General features: G+C 38.8%; 1 protein-coding gene across 3 annotated transcripts in view; it reads right to left on the reverse strand.

Moving 5' to 3' along the window:
- Positions 1-14132, reverse strand: part of WDR7 (WD repeat domain 7) — a 355196-nt gene extending 341064 nt beyond the window's left edge. For all 3 annotated transcript variants that reach the window (XM_046671781.1, XM_046671782.1, XM_046671779.1), the window contains exons 1-2: positions 13912-14132; positions 3203-3282 (exon numbers count right to left, since the gene is read on the reverse strand). The gene's annotated coding sequence lies outside the window, so the exon portion shown is untranslated. The remainder of the gene's footprint in view (positions 1-3202; positions 3283-13911) is intronic.
- Positions 14133-19934: the final 5802 nt, after the last annotated feature.

Consider the following 19934-nt stretch of genomic DNA (forward strand, 5'->3'; position numbering starts at 1 on the left):
GGGACGCTGCCTCAACGTGGCCTGACGAACGGTGCCATGTCCGCGCCCAGGATCCGAACCCTGGGCCGCCATAGCGGAGCACGCGAACTTAACCACTCGGCCACAGAGCCGGCCCCCCAACACTACTTCTTAAAAAGATCTAAGGGCAAAGTAGCACATTTGGCTTTTTAATGAGATTTCACCACTCCTATTTCTCAATATAAATCAATGTAACTTGGTCCAACAACAAGGTTAACCAGACAAAATTAATTCTTGACAAAAGAGGAAATCAAATAGAAATCAATTGTGTGGCTATCTCCTGAAAGATTTTGAGTTTTTCCTGTCACTTTTCTGAGACAACACTTTTCTACTAGAAAACATAAAATTTATTCCCTCCTTAAAATGCTGGAGCTGGCTGTGTGGCCTAGTGGTTAAGTTTGGCGCACTCTGCTTTGGCAGCCCAGGTTCAGTTCCTAGATGCAGACCTATATAAAATAGAGGAAGACTGGCACAGATGTTAGCTCAGGGTGACTATTCCTCAGCAAAAAGAGGAAGAGTGGCAACAGATATTAGCTTAGGGTAAATCTCCCTCAGCAAAAATTTTAAAAAGTTAACATACCTGGCCAGTCCCAGTAGTCTAGTGGTTAAGTTCAACTCTACTTTGGCAGCCTGGGTTCAGTTCCTGACAGAGCTACACCACTCATCTGTCAGTGGCCATGCTGTGGCAGCGGCCCACATACAAAAAGAGGATGATTGGCAGCAGATGTTAGTTCAGGGCGAATATTCCTCAGCAAAAAAAAAAAAAAAAAAAATGCTAACATACCTACTCACAAACAAGGAGGAAGAAACACTGTGAGGTATAAGTAATTTAATGCCATGTATACTATACTGGACATGGACCTAATAATGTATGAATACACTTTTAATTTTGAAAAGCTACAAGTATTCTAACTTTACTAGGGTATACTAACATGTTCTCCATTGAAACAAATTACTCTTGGATCATAAATAGTATTAATTTCTCTTAAGAGCTTACCAATCCCCTTTAGCACAAACAGTAAACACATTCCATTCATGACAATTTGAGAGACTATAAGACCCTAACTCTAATTTCTGAATCAAAGACAAGACATATTACTTTTAGTACTTGTTTTGACCTAAACATATTTCAACAAGCATTAATTCTTTGAAACCCAGAAATCAGGTTATGGTATAATAACTACGTAATAGGAATTTCTTGAACATCTACTGAAGAAATCTTTATTATAAGTAAATAAGATGCTATAAGATGCTTTCTCTAATTCAGTCACTGGTATTTATTTAATAACCCAGGCCATTTTAGAGACTAATTCATTTACCGTAAACAAAAATAGACAGCCTCTGCCTTCCACAGCACTTGTCATCTATAATCAAACCAATGGACGTTCAGCAAATTACCCAAAACTCCACATAATCCTCAATCATTATGCCATAGCCTTTAGGCTTTCAACACATTTTTTTCTCTCTTCATGAATTTTTGTGTAAAAAAGTTTTCTATATCTATTTGACTCTACACACCATGTGAACATATAACTTAGATAAATTTAAAGAATGAAAAGAATAGGATGAGGAAACTTTAGTTCATTATATGAGGAAACTGTGTGAACATTCTTAATACAAAGAAATATACAGAGGAAAAAATTATAATCTCAGTCCATCAAAAATGTAAATGCCTCATAACATTTTTTTCTAATATCTTCTAATAAAATAAAAGTGAAACATTAGAAAAGCCACCAAAAGCACTAATGAAATAATGTAAAATAAAGGGTAACATAGCTTATGATGATAGACTAGTATATCATAAATACCTCTAAGAAGGATTAATTGAGACTACCACTGAATTGATAACCAAGTAAACCTAGTTCTAAAGGACTGGTTAAAACAAAGAAATGGGCAAATTAGCCAGGACCTAAGCATTTAATTAGGTAAGACACAGGAATCTAAGTTCAGATTTGTTTGTTTGTTTGTTTTGTGAGGAAGATTGGCCCTGAGCTAACACCTGTTGCCAATCTTCCTCTTTTAGCTTCAGGAAGATTGTAGCTGAGCTAACATCTGTGCCAGTCTTCCTCTATTTTGTATGTGGGATGCTGCCACAGCATGGCCTGATGAGGGGTGCATATGTTCACACCTAGGATCCCAACCTGTGAACACTGGACCTCCAAAGTGGAGTGCACAAACTTAACCACTATGCCACCAGGCTGGCCCCAAAGTTCGGATTTCTTTAAACCGAATAACAGGTAAGCCAAGACACACTAAATTGACACTACAAAGGAATTTTTAAGAGGAATAAAACGCAATGTAAATCTAGAGCGTGCAGTTTTCCGACCATCATGATTCAACTATTCTATTTATCAGCTAATAAGCCATTCTGTGTTTGCAACTTTATCACCTATTGTATAAAGGAAATTAAATACGTTCCAAAAAAGCTTCATATTAAATGGAAAAGTCCTAGAACATGATTCACTGGGATAAAAAATATTCATATTTTTATGGAAAAGGCCCAAAGCAAAAGTGATTGAACAAATAATTAATCTGCTATAGTACTAACTTTAAGAAAAATTCTTTAATGGAACAAATAATCTGATATAGTATTAGCTTTAATAGAAACTCTGAAGAAAATTATCTTACTAACTCTCCAAAATACTGTGTATAATATATTCATACTTTTCAACTAAAACATTAAAGGCAAAAACTAGCTTTCAAGTTTTAGAGTTATAAATAGACATGCTCTAAGACTAAATTCTTCCAAAAACAGAAGAATACTAGGAACATTCAATTTTCATTTATGTTTATAACAAACTGGCCTAAAATTACATTTAGAGATTGTTTACTAAATAAAGATTTTTAAATGATAAAGCTCTTGATAAAGAGTCAAACATCAGGAGTTCTAGATTCCACTTCTCACTTTGCCATTAATCGCACAGTCTTTGATCATATACCTCATTTCTGAGCCTTAGTTTTCTCATCAAGAATTACTTGTAAAATTAATTTTGAATCATTTCTAAGTAAAAGCAATCAAATCACAAAGAGCAGAGGTCTTAGAAATAAAAATTAAGTCACCTCTTTTGGTTACTTTAATTGTATATATTTCTCAATTTCACATATTTCTCAGTTTTATACAGAAATAAAACCATACTTCAGTCAAAAGCAACAACAACAATAATTGAAAGAAGACTGAACTTACAATCAGAAGAACTGTATTCAAATCCGGGCTCTTCTATGTGATCTTGAAAAAATTACCCCTCTGGGCCTCAGCTTCCCCATCTGGAAGAGATGGACAACACCCTTCTTTCAAAAAGCAGTCGTAAGAATTAAGAGAAACCCTATATATAATGCAACTAGTAAAACACCTAGCACATGGCAGATACCCAGTAAATATTAATTTTTAAAAAACACACAGATTTTGTTACTTCACATTCTTCTTCAACATCTACTGGTTTCTTCCAGCACTGTCACTTAATATTTAATAAAGTTGGACTTTTCAACAGGTTAATATCTTTCAATGACTTTCTGCCACAATATAAAAGTACTACTGTATATGCCTGTCAAACACAATTCTATTATCTGCAAATATGACAATTCAGCTTTGTATGACTTAATTAGAAATAATATTACAAAATCCCACCCTAGTACTAAAAAACAGCTTTTGAATTTAAATTCTGACCTCATAATAACAATAATTAGTATACATCTTGGAGCAGCATTTACCAAGTTTCCATTTTATGCCTATACCAAGGTATTACAACAGGAGATAAAACAGACACAATTCAACTATCCAGTGAGGCTTACACACATGCAAACAACTACCACAAGGTGAGATACAGGAGAAATCGCAAGAGCTATGGTAACACAAAAGAAGGTTATCCTAACCTAGACTTCAATGAATCCAGGAAGGATTCTTGGAAGAAATGAGTGAGAATGAGTAGGAAGGAATTCACCAAGCAAGAGGCTCAGGGAACCACATGTTCTAAGTCCCAGAGGTAAGAGATCTCAATTCTTTCTGGACAATGAAAATAGTAGGGCTAGCATTCAGAGCACAAAGGCAGAATGATGAGACAAAAACCAACAGGTCAACAGGCACCTAATCCAAAGGACTAGGTAAGCCACCTTAAGGAATTTGGAGTTTAACCTGACAGCAATGGGAAACAGGCTAAGTGTTTTAAACCTGAATTTGCTTTTCAGAAAGAGCACTCTCACTGCAATACAATGGAGAGGAATAAAACTCTTGATATGAAGATCAACAGGGCTACCACAGTACTGCCAGTAAGAGATGATGGGGACTAAATTTATCAGAATCTCTCATTACTTATTTCTGGGCTTCTTTGTTTAATAGCTGTCTTCTACTACTCTTCAAGCTCCCTAAGAACAAGAACGACATCTATGTATTCACCACCATATGATGCTTAGGATAGTGTCTGCCACATAGGATGTCTTTAATAAACATATGATGAAAGGTATTAGTGGTGAGTAATAATAAGATGAATATGAGAGCTGTGTTAGAGATACAGTACATAGGACTTGGCGTGCAAAACACCAAGTAGATAGAGATGCAACATGGATTTTGATACATGTTTTATACAAAAGTATTCTGAGGACAAAAGAAAACAAAAAGTATTTTGAAATACTCAAAGCCCTCTACATAAAGGAAGCCACTAATATTCTGATACTGATAACCAGTAAAGTCATCAAAAAATATGGATTCTAATACGTGAGATAAATTATTCTACACTTAACCAGAATTTCCAACCATGGGTTTTGAGAAGGGAGAAGATACTACAAGGTTTCATATTGGTCTTGAGTGGGGACCAGAATCTAAAGAGACTTAATGGGCCCATAAGTAGATATCTAAGCAGAAAAGCAAAATGCTCAAATTATTTGAGATAGTATAAAGTTTGGATTAACATAAAGAAAAAACTGCAGACAGGGAAACCAAATATGACGCTACTGCAATAAGCTTGGGTGCACAGTGAAAAGAAGCTTAGCTAAAAGGATAAGAGTTTTGAAAGAAAAAGAGAATATAAGAGATTATGAAGAAGAACAATAAATCATGGGGTTTGATGAACTATGTAAGGCCAGAGGCAAGAAAAAGACATAAATGACTCTTACTTTCCAAGCAGAGTGATAAGGAAAGAGAGAGGAAGCAAGCATGAGGGGAGAGAGGAAGAAAACTAAGAACACAAATGAGGCAAAAGAGGAACAAAGGCATAATCTGGTCTCAGAGAAATTATAACTCAGAAAGTATTTTCATAAAATGGCACCAGAGAACTCAAACAAAAAGTGTTCCACATGATCGGCAAAAAGGCAGTCACCCTTTGCCTCTATCAGTAAACCCAGTCCACAGAAAAGTTGATAAAATATGGGTCTACCACCTGCTGTTTTGCTTTTGTTTTTTATATTTAAGCAGATGTAAAAGAAAGGCTTTTGTAATTGACAACAAATAATCTGGCTTCTTAATCCAGAAATGGAGAGAAGTATAATTCATTACCATCTCATAAATTTTCATTTCGGTGGATATTTAGGTCCATTAGCAACTCTCTCCAGATCACATCACAGACTCATCTCAGAGCTCAGGGACATATACAGATCTCCTGATTCCTAATGAAATAAATATTCTTCACTATTCTATATCGTCTTCATTTACCACAAAATACCATTTACCAGTAAACTTCATTCTCCAGTCAATCTGGTTAATTAAGATTTTACTAAAACACACTACTCAAAGGTAAGTAGAACTGTAGTATTTATGGATAAAATAATATGATGCTCAGTGGCAAGTGGGGAGGGTAGAGGGAAATAGGGGGTAAGAGGTATTGGAAGGAATGAAGATGAAACAGGATTATAAATGTGCAAGAGTTACAGGTATTTTCACAGGACAGTTGATATCATCTCAGTCTGTGTACTTGCTATGCCACAGGCAGGCCCTCTGAGACTTGCAGACAAAAACAAACTCAAATTCTCTCTCATGAGAATGGGCACACACGAGCAAGAGTAAGCCTACCCTACACACCTACCAATGGGGAATAGGAGAAGCAGGGACTACACACTACATAGCTAAAGGTACTTAGCACAGTTGCAACGAAAGAAATTTTTAAAAGCTATTCAAATTCTCAGAGAACACTCCTACATCATTTGTCAAAAGAGCATGTTCAAGTCAAATTCACAGCATGATGTGAAGAAGGAAGTGATCATTAAGATTATGAATTTTCTTTGTGCTTGCACTTTTGCTACCAATTTACTGAAGACTTGAAAAGAACTGAACCAGAAAATGAAGACTATTTATGATAATGCATTGAGGTAGCCAGGTCATAAAATGTGCTGAAGAAATTACTGAGCTGCTTCCTCAGAACAAAGGGTTTCAGGAATTAAAGAGCTGTGAGGGACATAACCTTCTGAACACTAAGCTTGTCACTAAGTTGACAAGATTATGTTTTCTTATTTGAATGGCAAGAAATCTGCTCCCAATGAATTTGACACTTTAGGACTGCTTTGTTAAAGGAAGTTCCGGTATTCAATTTCAAAAGGACATGTGGAATGAGCAGATGGCAACAGCAGACTACACTTACTTCTTATTGCTACAACAGCCCTGAGCACATGAGAGTCACGCTTTGAAGAACTGTAGAGCTATCTGGTCAAAAATAAATCACAACTTTAAAAATGACTCATAGATTTTGAAGCATACGAATCATGTTTTAAATTTCTGCAGTTGCCATTAGGATGTCTGAACTCTTCCACTTATACTCTATCCATCACCAGCCTGCCTCAGTTTCAGCAGTTACTGATAAAGCTAAAAGGAAGCTACTCATAAATTAAACTACCCAGGAGAAGAAACAAACATGCTTTCCCAGACTGCAAGTTGAAGTGTCACAAAATTCTGGGATCAGTAAGGTATGCTGGGTAACTGTGAAGATTTCAGAGACACTGACTAGGGAAGATTGCAGCTCCCCCATTTACTGCTGTAAATCTTGAGGAAATATGTAACATCTTTCCAATTCACAACGTCCTCATTTGTAACATTATCTTCCTCATCCTTATGTACAGACTACAGAAAAGTGTTCTGCTTGTCACAAAACTGCTTGACAAGGTCATCAATGACCTCCCCATTGCCAAATCCAATGTCAAGTCCTAATCCTCATCTTTCTTGAACGACCACCAGCATTTCGCATAATTCATACTTTCTCTTCCTTGAAACACTTCATCACTTGGCCTCCAAGTCTTCACACTTTCCTCCTACCTCTCTAGCTTTAGTTTCCATTTTTCCTCACTTTTTGACCTTTAAATGTTGGCATACCCAGAGCTTAGTCCCTGGACTTCTCTTCTGTGGCAACGCTCCCTCGCTGCCTCAACGATCTCACCAAGGCTCACAGCTTTAAATACCATCTATACATTGAGAATTCCCCAATTTATAGCTTGGGCCTCTCTTCTGAACTCCAAACTCACATATCCAGCTTCCTACTCAACATCTCCATCTGGAGAGCTAATAAGCTTCTCAAATTTGACATGTTCAAAAGTGAGTCCCTGGTCTTCTTCCCCATCTCAGTTAATGACAACTCCATCTTCACAACTTCACAGGCCAAAATCCTACAATCATCTTTGATTCTTCTCTCATACACACATTCCACATCCCAACACACCAGAAAACTCTACTGACTATACCTTCAAAGTATATCAAGAACCCAATGCCTCCTCAATACCTTCACTACAACCACCCCTATCAAATCACCAGCATCTGGCACCAGGGATAACACCATAGCCTCCTAACTGACCTCCCTGTTTCCACTCTTGCCCGCATACAGGCTCAACACAGCATGCAGAGTGATGTCACTAAAACAAAATCACACCATGTCACACATCTACTCAGAATCTTCCCAAGGCTTCCTGTCCCACTCAGAGTAAAGGCCAAACTCTACACAATTGTCTGTCCTACATGAGCAAGGCTGCTGGTCTCCCCCCTGCTTACTCTTCTCCATCCGCCCTGATTCTTCGTCTTCCCTAAAGACACTGGCAAAGTCTCACCTCAGAAGATGTCCCCCAGACTTCTCCATGGCACCCTCCCTCACCCACTTCAGGTCTCTGCTAAAATGTCATCTTCTCAGTGAGGCCTTTCCTGACCAGCATAAATTGCAAAATCCACCACCCAACAGTATTTTATTATATTTCTCTAGAGCACTTACAATCATGCAACACACCAAATACTTCACTTATTTATTTCTCGTCTGTTTCTCCCACTACGTATAACATAAGCTCTACAAAGGTGATGACTTGTTTCTTTTGTCCTATATTGTATTCCCAGTGCCTAGAATTTCTGCCATATAAGAGGCACTCAAATATTTGTTGAATAAATGAACAAAGTAACGAATGATGTATGTTTACTTTGGTTTAAAAAAAGTTTTACCTATCAGCAAATTTAAACATATTGTGATTTTACATGCTTAGGATTTCACAGAAGAATTGCTTCTCAATTAATTTTTCTATAATAATGTCAACAATTAATATGTCTCCTTAATCAAATCCTTATTAACACACTGTTCTTCCCCAGCTGCAAGTTGTGCCTATATTCCATCCTCTTATTCTATATACACAGCAAGACAGATCTTAGGATCTATGCAGCTCAGGAGCTGACATGGTTTACTGTAACTAATCGCTGCTACACTCACTAAGGCCTGTTAATGAATCACAAAACTGTTTCTTAAACCAAGTAAAGTGATATTTTATTATGTTAACTTTTCACTCTTACTAATGGTGGTTTTATTGTTTGTTTGTATCTGAAATGTTTAGAAAAAAGAAGAACCCTTAAGGAAGACAGTCAAATAAATAACTTGAATGTGAGAACAGGAGGTAACTGGTACACGCTATTAATCCGTTATCACTGACATATATTAACTACCAACATTCACAGAGAAATATGTATGTTCAAAACACCAGTAAAATATCTTCAGTGAGCTTGAAGGGTCATAGATTACAGTTGCTAAGCTGAATGGGAGACAGTGGCTAAACAGTCATATATTTCCAGCAATGTTCTATTCTGAAGGAACCTACAGAATAACCCTCAGCACTTCAGAAATTTTCTCTGCCCTGAACTGACCAGTGTCCTAACTTTTTATTGTTTCATCATTGTATGGCTTCCACTAACGCAAGCAGCCATCAGCCAAAGAAACCTACATTTTCATTAAACATCACAAACACATTTTAGAAAAGATGCCTAATTTTATTTAAAATATTTAACATTTTATGAATATAGTATATACGTTTTTAATGAAAAGGAAATAAAATTCCACTTGAACAGCGACTTTCTGAAGGCAGTCATGATGTAGCATTTCTTCTTCCAACAAAATCTTCTGTGCTCTTACCAGCAAAGTAGCTTCAAGTATCAGATACAGATCAAGGCAAATGAACCAGTGCACAGAATTCAAATTCTAAGTTAACATTACAATCACTATGTGTAAGCAGGAACATAAGGTATCCTCTTATTGATGACAGGATTTCACTGAGCCATGCATAAGCTCTCAGCTGGTTCTTCCTATGACAAATGGCACACATACATGCAAGATTACAAACTCCTTATAAAGCGCAACAATGAAATGGACAAAATGGGAATAGAACCTACAAACCTCACTCATCCCATACTCTAATCATCGAAGTTTATCTGTCCCAACAAACAAAACATGTGTCACAGAAAAACCTAACAGATAAACTAGGAACAAAGGTACTATCTAGTTCTAGGCCTCACTCTACAAGTACTAAAATTGTTTCAGTGTATACTACGGATTAATGCTATGGATTTTTATCTCTGTCTAGTAGAACACACATAAAAAAGGCACAACAGTAACATAGGATAATCAGTAGCATTTTCTTAAATCAGCAATAATCTACTTTAAAATAGTATCAATTCACAATATTTTTAAAAACTACAATAGATTTCCTTCTCTTCCGCCATATATGGAATACCATTCCATGCTCTTGGATAAACTGACCTAATATTATAAAGATTTCACTTCTCCCCAAAATAAATCTACAAATTCAATGCCTCCTTAATCAAAATTTCAGTTGTGTTTTTAGAAACTGTAGCTCTAAAATATACAGAAAAGAATAAAAATCCACAAATAGCTAAGCCAACTTTGAAAATGAGCAAAGAATGGAGAACTTGCCCTACCAGATATCTAACATCACTAGCCATCTGGGAAACGCAAATTAAGGCCACAATGAGATATCACTAAACATCTATTAGAATAGCTAAAATAAAAATATAGTGAAATTAACAAATACATTACTGGTGGGAATGTAAAATGGTGCAACCAGGCTGGAAAACAGTTTGGCAGTTTCTTCAAAAAACTAAACTATGGTATACTTACCATACCACCCAGGAATCATGTTCCTATGCATTTATTCCAGAAAATGTGAAAAGTTATACCCACACCAAAAACTGTACAAGAATGTTCATAGCAGCTTTATTTGTAATAGCCAAAAACTGGAAACAGCCCCAATATCCAGGTGAATGGCTAAACAAACTGTAGTACATATATACCATGGAAATACTACTCAAATTATACAACAATTTGGATGAATCTCAAAAATTGTCTCATCCAACAATCTGGATGAATTTCAATCTCAAAAAGTCACATGCCTGTATAAGTCCATTTACATAGCACTCCTGTAATGATAAAATTACAGAGATGGAAAACTGATTAGTGACCAGAGGTTAGGGACACGAGGCGGAAAGGAGATGGATGTGACCAGAAAGGGGCAGCACAAAGGAGACCTTTGTGGTGCTAGAATAGTTCTGTATTTTGATTGCAGTGGCAGTTACAGGTATCTACAGGTAATAAACTGGCACAGAACTATATACAGGCATTGTCCCAATCTCAGTTTCTTGGTTTTGCTACTGGACTATACCACCATACAAAATGTAACCATTGATGGAAATTGGGTGAAGTTATATGAAATGTAACCACTGGGAGAAACCAGACGTCTCCATACTATTTTTGCAACTTTCTATGAATCTATAATTACAATATTTCAAAATAAAGCTAAAACAAAATAAACTGAAAGAATTATTTATGTATGTAAAAAAAATAATACAAAGCCATAGTATTCAAACAGCATGGTATGAGAGCAAGAGCTAACAAATAAACCAAAGGAACAGAATACAGTGTTCAGAGTATCTATGAGAACTTAATACACAGTAAGCATAGCACCACTCATCTACGGGGAAAGGAGAGGGTGACACTAGGAAAATCAGCACACTATGTGGAAAATAAACTGGATCTCTACCTTGTGACATATCAAAAGACACCCTTGCATGTATTAAAGATTTACAAATTTAAAGGAAAACCATGAAGTTAGTACATAAAATAGGAGAGTAACTTTGTGACATAGAATTGGGGAACGACTTCTTAAAACCTCCAAAACACGAACCTTAAGGCAAAAAAATTTTCAATTTGATTATATCAAAATTAAAGATTTCTGTTCAATGGAGGTATCACAAAAAACATTATAGACAAACAACAGAATAGGAACAGATAAACTTGTTATATTTAAAGAGCCAATATCTAAGAAATACAAGGAACCTCTGCAGATCAACAAGAAAAGGAGTGAAACCTTAAAATAAAAATGGGTAAAGGGATGAACAATTTTAGATAAGGAAAAACTTGAAAAGATAAAATGCACATGAAGAAATGCTCAAACTCATTAGCAATAGTGAAACGTAATTTAAAATGAGATTTTACTTCATATCTATTAATCTGGAAAAATTAGGGCACTGGATAACACTAAGCATTGGTGGGGATACAAGGATACAGAAACTCTCATGAACAGCCTGCAGGAGTATGGACCACTGAAGCTTGCTCTGGACCACAATCTGGCAGTCCTTCAATAAAATATATGAATACTCTATGATCCAAAAATCACGTTCCTAGATATATATCCCAAGGAAAGCATCAAAGAGGTCTAAAAGATATGTTTATCATAGTATTGCCTATAGTGGTAGGAAAATGAAGGTAATATAGGTATCCACAAATAGAAGAGTGGACAGATAAACTGTAGTAGATATACATTCTGAAATCTTGTGCAGCAATTAGAAGCAATGGAGAGCAACACAAATAGATCTTTAAAACATAGTAGAGGAGAGAAATATTTTAACGAGATTTATAGCATGAGGTCATCTCTACAAATTAAAAATGGGGGCATCCAAAATAACACATATTTAATAACACATACAAACAGAAGGCTATAAATCACACCTGTTAGAATGGGTGCCTGTGTGTTGATGAGTAAGGGAATGGAGTGGGAATTGTAAATAAACAAATGAAAAAAATAGGAGACACGCCTTGAAGAGCCCAATAATGACTGCAGAATTGAAAAAGATTAACTCAGTCCTCTCCACCTTTAAGGACTCACACCTAAAGTGAAGCACAACACGAAAGCTAAATGCCATCCTATGACAAAGGCACAAAACCAGCTCACTACTTTTAAAGTTTTCAATGCTAAGCCTGTTACACAGATAAGCCACTCCACTTCCTTTGCTTCAAACAAAACATATCCAAGATAAAAAATAAAAGGAAATAAGATACAAGGCTCACTACCTCAAAATTTGTTGGGTTCCCATAATGATTCTCAAGGCAAAGCGAAGTCCCTTTAATTGATTTATTTATCCAGATCTTTTAAAATCTGGCTATGGTGGCAATAAAAAAAAAAGTGTATACTCTAGTTTTGCTGTTAAGTACGGTTCTGGAGCTTTAAAAAAAAAAAAAATAGACATTTAAACAAATGCATTTCTCTACCATAACCTCTAAATGAAGTTAATAAGGCAATTGTTACCTATTTATATTGTTCCGTTTTCCCAATTTGAAATAACTAAGATCTGTTATTTTAGACTAATTCAAGGCAGTTTTTGATTCTTCATAATAATAAAGGTATTTCAAAACATTATTTTCATTTTTAAGCTACCCTCCCCCTCCAGACTGTCACAAGCTGCTTATGAAGCAAGAAAATTTGTGTGTAAGAAAATTTCAAAAACTCAGTCAACTTCTTTCACACAACAGGCGATTCTTGCCATCTTGTTCATAAGGTCCTAAGCGATAAACATCTGAAAATCATGAGCTTGCCTTTTTTGGCTCATGGCAAATGTTACAGTGAAAGGAAGCTGTAGCTCTCACTAAATCCCAAAATCAGCAGCATCAACAATACCAATGCAGCCTGCAATGCAACTGTAGATGCCATAGTTTCAAGCTATAAGAACTAGCTAATTCTGCCTAGCACCTGAGAAGCTGACATAGCAAGTGAATCAAAACATAAAACGTAATTTTTGAATCTGAGGCAGGAAGTACTGACGCCAAACATAGAGCTTCACAACGCCAGGACCCAATGGTGAATGAGTGGGAGCAGCAGTCCTAGGGCAAAGGGATGAGAACCGGCAGGGGCATCCCAAAGATGAAATTCTAACAGACGTATCACTACCTTAGGCAAGGACAAGCTAAAAAGGGGTACCAACAGGTAAAGACAGACCATATGTACCCCAAAAGCAAGCGCATTACCTAAAAGCACTGTCAATAACCACCCACCCATCATCACTAACCACCTCACCCAGCTTAGATTGATACTGAGGGCAAGGTGGTCCCATGTCAAGACCAGAGCCAGCGTAACCAGAAGTAAGCGTCACCCACCAGACCAGAAAGCCCCAAAGACCCCCGGCAGGACGTAGGCTCCAAGCAAAGGCGCCCAGCTGTGGCCTGAACCTGCAGGCGCCGAAGAGAACACAGCTTCCAGCAGCAGAGCTCTGACAGCTGGCACCGCCCCCGACCGGAGCGGGCCGTGAGCCTTGACCCCCGGGCACTGACTTCCAAGTTGCGGGCACAGCTCGCTCTGGGGTTCCCCTGGGGAAGCTCGAAAGCCCCCTACCTGTCACAGCTTCATCTCGTGCTGGGATGTTCTCTGTCGGACCACCCGTGGGCGCCCCGGCATAGGAGAACAAGGAGAGGACGTATCTAAGGAGGACGGGGGGGTGGGCAAATCCGGTGAGAAAACCTTGGGAACCGCAACCCCAGCCCCGTCGCCGTGTCCCCACCAAGGCTGCAGGATGCCGTTGCCGCCGCCGCCACCACCGCCGTCGCTGCAGTAAATCAGCTGACACCGGCCTCAACTGCCGTGACTTTCGCTGCAACTGTCGCAAAAATGAGGGGGCGGGAAATGCTCCGGCCTTCCCCACGCGCAGGCGGAGGCAGGCGCCGAAGGGGCGGGCCGCTGTACCATGGAGACCGCCCACAGCCGAGGGGCAACTGTGGGCAAGAGTGCGCGGCCGCCATTTTGGCTACGGGAACCCTGGTCTAGGCTTTCGGCTCGCCTGGAATTCCCGGCGGGAAGGGCTAATATGGAGGGAAGGATGAAACGGCAAGTCTAGGTGTTCCCAGTGACCAGGATGGTGCAAGTTTACTCTTCTGCCCCCGCGCCTCGGTCCAGACGCCTGGAAAGTGTTAGCTCTGGAATTTGATTACTGTTTCCCTCTGACCCCCGAACTTAGCTGTGGCCCCCGACACAGAGGGCCACACAGAAGAGGAACTCTGCTGCTGGACTAGAGAAAGTCCGATTTTGTGCACCAGTCCTGTAACGGAGAGAAAATGAACGTGCGCTCTCCATGCGGGCGACAAAGAGTAGCGGAACCTGAGTTCTGCATCCAGAGAAGCATGTATTCGGATCCTGCTGCCTCCATTACACACTGTTAGTGTCATCTGGGGCATATTGCTTCTTCCCTTTTTCTCTTCAATATCCCCATGTAGTACAAAATAGGCATAATAACCTCATGGATGTCTAGGAGATTAAACGAGCGCAATAAATGTTAACTACCTATTATGCATGCCTATCTTCCTCCCAAATGTTTGTTGAATGAATAAATGAATGGTAGCCAAGGGGAAAACTGGTGCTGTGCTGGTGGCCAAGGGTCAATTCTGTTAAAAAGAGAGAAGCTATTCATTCTAGGGTATGTTATCTCTTTATAATCTCACTAATGTATTTACAGGACAAGTAAGAATTCTATTGCTGTCCTCAAAAGTTACTGTGCATGAGAATCAGCTGGGGAGCCGGTTTAAATGAAGTTTCTGATTCAGTAGGAGAGGAGTCTGAGATTCTACACTTTTAACAAGCTCCCAGTAATGCCCATTGCTGCTGGTTCTTGGGCTACAGCTTGAGTAGCAAAATCCTATTCGACAGGTTGGAAGCAGGAGATTAGGGAATCGGAAGAGGGCAGAAACAACTCCAGACAGGATCCTTTCCTTGCTAATTTGCCAAAAGAGAGCGCAATGTTTGGTCAAAAAGCTTCCTTCAACAATTTCTTATTCCTGCTGATAGCACACTTCTCCTTCCGCTTCTCTTCAGGTTAGATATCCTCCCCCAGCAACACATTACAGAGCCATTAGTGTCCTGGTGGCATACCCCCTTTTCCTTCACTAGGCCATGTAGCATCCCTTAGGTCTCAGGTGTTGTTTCTTATATACCATTTCTGTTTATTTGTAAAGACCAGCTCTGCTGCCACCATAATGAGAAAAACTAAATCATAATGTTGACCAGGGAAATCAATAGAACACGTGAAAATCAATAATTCTGAAATTGTCTTATACTGCAAATTGGAATTCTATGATTTTCTTCTACTTTTGACTGCTTTGCAATCACATGGCGGGGCAGGGAAATGATGTTAAGTAGAAGAAATGAATTCCTCAGCCAGCTGGGTTCAATAAACTCACTCCATCTGTTGTGATGATGAATACCTTTAAACCGTTAAGTTTATAATCCTCTTACAATTTATAAGAACTTTTTGAAAATAGGAAGCACAAAGTGGTTACCACAGGATAATCTTAGTCTATATTAAAGCTTGTTTGGTTTGTAAAGGAAATCTATAAGATATCTTTCCTAGATAAAGCTGACTCTTTTATTCTACCAATATTAATTGAACACTTACTGTGTTTCAGATGACTTCCTAGGAATACAAAGGTTAATAGGCAGATTAAGGAGAAGCTTTCAGACAGGTAACACTCGGGGCCCTCCCTACCAAGTTTACAATATATATATATGTGTGTGTGTGTGTGTGTGTGTGTGTGTGTGTAATCTCCTGAGCCACAGACTAAAATAAATATCCAGATCATAAATAGAACCCATTGGGGTAAGGGTCGGGAATTTCAACATGCTTCAGAAAAATTCACACATTTCTATACACACACACATATATATATATATATACATGTTTTACATATATAACCCTCCTGAAAATTAAGATTTGTACCTTCTATAAGCTGATCCTTGGTATATTTATTTGAATAAATAATTTATTTATTCCTCTCCTCTGGAAAAATTATATAAAAGATTTAAATAGGGGCCAGCCCAGTGGCACAGCAGTTAAGTTCACATGTTCCGCTTTGGCAGCCCAGGGTTCACCGGATCAGATCCTGGGTGCAGACCTACGCACTGCTTGTTAAGCCATGCTGTGGCAGGCATCCCACTTATAAAGTAGGGGAAGATGGACACAGATGTTAGCTCAGGGCCAGTCTTCCTCAGCAAAAAAGAGGAGGATTGGCAGCAGATGTTAGCTCAGGGCTAATTTTCCTCAAAAAAGATTTAAACAACCAAACAATTCAGTTCAACAGATATTTATTGAGCCTTAAGTGAAAGTGAAATAGAGAAAATGAGGATTTGGCATGCTCAGCTTCCATAGAGGAAGGCAGCCTCTGCTTCCCACAAAGATTCATGAAACATGGAATTCCCTAAACAGTGAGGAGTGTGTTGGGTGCTAGGCAGCTAAAATGAATGACAAATGTCCACCAAGACATCTAGTTCTAATACAGTGCAGTATGATAAATACACAACATAAGGAAGCGTTGAGGAAAGAGATGAATTACTTCTAAGTTGGGGTGAGGAAGGATAAGTACATTAGATTTTATGGAGGGCTAGAAAAATGAGAAAGATTTTGAATAGGAAAAATTGCGAAAGGAAAACAACTTTCTTGCTAGTACTCAAATGTAATACGTGGATATATACAATAAACAAAGTTAAATTGAGAGGAACTATAGGGGACCTGATGTAAATGTAATAGGAAACTGTTGTATTAGGACTTAGCTATTTCTGCCCCATGAGGGTCTCCTTCAACAGGCAAACTTTGCCCTGGAGCTCTGTCTTAGGTTTGTAGAGTCTTTCTCAGATTGGACCTACACCCAGTAATAAAAAGTAACATGGGAAAACAGAATAAGGTCACATAACAAGAGGCCTTGAATGCCCTTATAAGGTTTTTGGACTTTATTCCAAAGACAATGAAAAGCCATTGAAGACTTTTGACCAAAACATAGAGTGGTGTTTTTCCTAACAATATTCTATTTTGTATTGCTGTATAACAAATCACCACAAATTTAGTGGCTTAAAACAACACACATTGCCTCATAGTTTCCATGGGAAAGGAGTTCAGACACAGGTAAACTGGGTCCTCTGCTCATGATCACACAAGGCTACAATTGAGGTGTCAGCCAGACTGTGTTCTCATCTGGAGGCTCGACTAGGGAAGAATCTGATTCCCAACTCCTTCAGGCTCCTTCATTTCCTTGTAGCTGTATGACTAAGGGCCCTGGCCCCCAGCTTTTAAAGGGCACCCACAGCTCCTTGCCAGCTGGGCCTTACCAAAGGCCCTCTCACAACATGGCAGCTTACTTCTTCAAACCAAGCAAAGAGAATCTCTCTACTGAGTACAAGAAAAACGGAGTCATCTAGCTATAGATACAGATGATATAGATAGATACAGATGAAGCTGTACATAGTAACCACATCAAAGAAGTGACAGCCCATCACCTTGGCCATATTGTGTTGCTTAGAAGCAAGTCACAGGTTTCACCTGCACTCAAGGAGAAAGGCTTGACAAGGACAGAGTGTGACTCATGGGGTGTGTCAGCCACAAATGTCAATCTGGAAGCAATGCATCAGGTAAACTTCATAAGAAAGACAGAGAGGCAAGGAGGCAAGTGGAAAGCTTTCATTGTTGTTATTTTAACCAAAAATGTACACTTGTCACCAGACAGAATCATAAATGGAACCCATGGGGTAAGTGTCAGGAATTTCAACAAGCTACTGGTATTAAAAAAAACTTGAGTATCACTCATCTTTAGAATTTAACAGCAATTAAACTACAACACACCAATACTTCTTGGACTTCCTAAGTTCCAAGTTCTCCAAAAGGCAAGAAGATTTGTTCCTCCATTTTATAAATTTCAAAAAAGGGAGATTATCATGCTGCCCAGTGGTCTAACCGTGACTTCATTATTACTGTCATTTTCAGATTGTTTCATGTGAGCTGTTATTTTTTTCCTCATCTAGATTGTAAATCTGTAGTTTGGTGTTCCCCACAGTGCCTGCCTAGTATTTTGCCAATTCTCTCCTTTCCTGAGTGCACCCATCCCCCTAAATGTCATGTCATGGTTGGGGACTTCACGTTAGCACTGAGAGTCCTCACACTTTATCTTGTTGCAGCTGAGCAGTTAGGTAAGTGTTCTTTGTGTGGTTTTTGTGTAATTAAAACTCAAGAGCCTCCCTGTGCATTTTCTCACATGACATAAAAGTCAGCTGGTGAAACTTCTCTTTTTTTTTTCCTATCTCATGACTTCCACTGAATTACATCATATCTTTCCAAGTAACAAGATGTCTTTTTCTAGAAATATCTCCATTTGCTCCATACTCATGCCTTCTAGGAAGGAGTGAAGGTGATATGTTTGGGGGTGCTCAAGCTCTTCACTAATGTGGGTTTGGGGGTCCCTCACCAAGCTACCAAGATCAGCAAGGGGAAATCAGGATAGTAAAGGATGAGACGATAAGTGCCAGTTGTAGCTCTGTCACCAGCTGCAGCAACAGGGGCTGTAGTCTGTCCTGCTAACCTCCATCTTCTGTTTCCCATCAGGATGAGAGGACCACCAGCACTCCAGCATAGTTGCTTCCCAAACCTGTGTGGAGAAAGGGATCCATGTGCTGCATTAGTGGGCTGTGGGAGACACAAAGATGCACACTCAGATTCCCCTTCCAGAAAGAACCACTTCCCTGCTCCAGGGAGAGTGGTTTGCTCTCTGCTCCTGCTATTGCCGTCTTCAGGGTCACCTGAGCTTTCCAGCTGAGGTTATCTATTTTTCGGGCAGCCTCTGGAGAATGCCTGAGCAAGCCAAAGTTAGTCAAGAGCACACTATTCTTGGGGAGTCCCCCAGTCAGTGACTAGCAAGAAGGTGTACACCCTTCTTCTCAGTGACCTTCTTCCCTCCCCCTCTTCTTCTTCTTCCTCCTCTTCTTCTCTTCCTCTTCTTTTCAGTCCCTTTGCATTTTTTAAAATAAGAAATTGGAAAAAAGAAAGATTAAACAAAGTTTTCAGAAAAGAGAGACAAGAGACATCACCCAAAGCAATGTATATACCCTATTTTGATATTGATTCAATTAAGTTATGAACTAAATTAGGAGAAAAATGGGCAATCTTAACATTTAAGTGGATATTTAATGCTATTAAAGAAGCACTGTTAACATTTTAGGTGTGATAATGGTATTTGGTTGTGAGTTTTTAAAGGAATCCTTGTCTTCTAGACATGCAGGCCGAAAGATGTATGGATGAAATTCTATGATGCCTGACATTTGCTCCACAATAATCTGGGATGAGCGGGGTGGTGGCTATGAGTACTTTAACTTTACTTCTATTTTCATGAAATAGTACTTTCTTTTACTCGTCCTAAATTTAATTTGTCATAGTGGAAAGCGTCATTTCTTCAACATCCAGTGATGTTAGGCACTAAGCTGAGCTGGGAATGCAGATAATGCAAAGACCTGGTTCTGTGATCAAGCTGCTCAGAGTGTAGCAGATCCGTCTACTGAGAGTACCGCACATTATGAGAGGTGATGGGCTTGGTACTTTCTACCAGTTGCCA

Source organism: Equus quagga, chromosome 9, assembly GCF_021613505.1.
Source record: "Equus quagga isolate Etosha38 chromosome 9, UCLA_HA_Equagga_1.0, whole genome shotgun sequence".
Classification (NCBI taxonomy): domain Eukaryota; kingdom Metazoa; phylum Chordata; class Mammalia; order Perissodactyla; family Equidae; genus Equus; species Equus quagga.